Genomic DNA, 2,500 nt, shown 5'->3' on the forward strand with positions numbered 1-2,500 from the left:
AATTCTTTCAGTTTTTTTTTTTTTTTTTAACGAAAACGGGTAAGTGAATTTTTCGTACAATGTGTGAGTTCGGGTTTATTAAAGTGCATGTGTGACTCTGTGTGTGTATGTGTGTGTGTGTGTGTGTGTGTGTGTGTGTGTGTGTGTGTGTGTGTGTGTGTGTGTGTGTGTGTGTGTGTGTGTGTGTGTGTGTGTGTGTGTGTGTGTGTGTGTGTGTGTGTGTGTATGTGCCCGCGCGCGTGCGTGTGCGTGTATGACCATGACCATGAGTATGAGTATGAGTATATATCTGTATATATACATGTATGTGTGTATATGCGTGAGTACGTACATGTATATGCCTACGTTCATTTTCATAGCTATGTACACGCGTACTTATCCCTCCCCGGAAGCAATCATCTCGGCACAGCAGCGCAATGTGTACACCACCTTCTCGCTCCCATGTACCTCCTCCCCCCCCCTCCCCCGCCTTTATTGCAGTTCATATGTCTCAGCTACAGGTACATCCGACCCGTTATCCTCTTCCCTCCTTTCCCCTCTCTATCGCTCCCCTCTCCCCTCCCCTCATTCTATCTCTCCTCTCTCTCTCTCTCTCTCTCTCTCTCTCACTGTTTCTCGGGCCCTTCCCTCGTCCCCTCGGCGCATCCATCTCCCTCACACTTTCCTCATTAATGCGTAATTGGGGTTTTAGTGTCGGTCTCTCTCTCACGCTGGACGTGAAGAAGGGTGAGAGGTCGAAGGGATATGGGAATCTAGGGAGGCTGTGCAGGTGGACTGGGAGGGGGGAGGGAGTGAAGGGAGGAGGGGAGTGAAGGGGGGATGAGATGGGATGGAAGGAGAAAGAGGTGAAGGAGGGGAGGAGGGGGAGGGAGAGATGAAGGGGGGGAGAAGGGGGGAGAATAGAAGTAAGGAGGGAGAGGAGGTATGGTATCGAGAGAAGGAGAAAGAGGAGGAAGGAAAATGACAAATTGGAAGGAAAGAGGGGAAGGAACAAGGAGAGAGAAGGGGAAAGAGGGAAGGAGGTTTGGAAGAAGGAAAGGATGGAGGAAGGGGGATAAGGAGAGGAGAAGAATGGAAAAGAGGGGAGGATGAAAAGAGGATAGGGAATGGAGAAGATAAGAAGGAGAGAAGTGAGTGACGGAAGGAACATGAGTAAGGAGTGAAGGAGGGAAAAGAGAGCAAGAAAGAAAGAGGGAAGGAGAGAAGGTGGGAGAAAGTGAAGATAATAAGGGAGGGAAAAAAGAAGAGGGAGAGGAGGAGGAGGAATGAATGAAAGGGGGGGAAGAAAATGAAGGAAATGAGGGAAGACGAATAGGACAAACGAGAAAGAAAAGAAAAGCGAGGGCAAGCAATGAAAAAAAAGAAAGAAAAAAGTAATTCTTCCAACTACCCCGCCAAAATTTCCGCTCTTTTCTCCCCAATCCCGACCACGTGGAGGGAAAAAAAGAGGGAAAGCTAAGGGGAAGGAGGAGAGGGGAAAGCGAGGAGAGGGAGAGACGGGAGAGAAGCAAGAGAGAGAGAGAGAGAGAGAGAGAGAGAGAGAGAGAGACGGGGGTTAGGGGGGGGGGAAGAGAGAGGTGGGGCAAGCGAGAGGGGAGAGGGGAGGGAGAGCAAGGGGCTAAACGCAAGGGAATCCACACGCGCCATTGAGCGGGCCACGTAGGGGAGCCGAACACCGCAATAATTCGGAGAAGTGGAGAAAAATGATAATGAATGAGATGAGAAAGGCTCGGAACAGGGGGGCGGCGCCGCACTGGACGATTAAATCTACTCCAGCAACGACAAAAACAATAACAACGACAACAACCACAATCGCGGCTACAGGGACGAGAGCCACAGCGACAATAACAGCTGAATTAGTCTCATCTTTGACATTCATAACAATAATAACAGCAGTCGTTATGGCGACGGCGTAATAACACTAGTAAACGTACCAACATGGAAATCCTAATAACAACAATTACGGCGACGATAACTTTTCAGAACATAAATCAAAGGAACTGAAACGTAGAATAATTTGTGATATTCAAGATGATTAGGACATATATTTCATTTAACATTGGGACACATTTTTCAAAAAACATTAGGACACATTTTATATTAATTAAACATCAGGACACATGTTTTATTTAACATTAGGACACATTTTTTCAGATACCAAAAGGACACATTTTCCAGATACCATAATGACACATGCTTCATTTAACATCAGGACACAATTTTTCATTTAACATTAGGACACATGTTTTATTAAACATCAGGACACATTTTTCAGATAACATTAGGACACATTTTTCAGATAACATTAGGACACATTCTTCATATAACATTAGGACACAGATAACAGTAACAATCCTCTTAAATCATAAATGAAAACAAAGACGGCAACACAAGGCCAGCATCCTCGAAAGGTGTGGACCTCGGAAGGAACTCGGTATATCCTTGTCTTGCCTTCGAAATCTCTCGCTTTCTGTTCTAGTTATTCATCTCCTTTTTGTCT

The 2,500-nt window shown here is 45.9% G+C and overlaps 1 protein-coding gene across 1 annotated transcript in view; it reads right to left on the bottom strand.

Moving 5' to 3' along the window:
* The window catches only part of LOC122247781 (discoidin domain-containing receptor tyrosine kinase B), a gene marked incomplete at its 3' end in the record, with an annotated part of 216,439 nt that overhangs the window by 9,993 nt on the left and 203,946 nt on the right, over positions 1 to 2,500 (bottom strand).

This window comes from Penaeus japonicus, unplaced genomic scaffold (assembly GCF_977035675.1).
Source record: "Penaeus japonicus unplaced genomic scaffold, GWHDUDI00000001_assembly GWHDUDI00000007, whole genome shotgun sequence".
In the NCBI taxonomy this organism is placed as follows: Eukaryota; Metazoa; Arthropoda; class Malacostraca; order Decapoda; family Penaeidae; genus Penaeus; species Penaeus japonicus.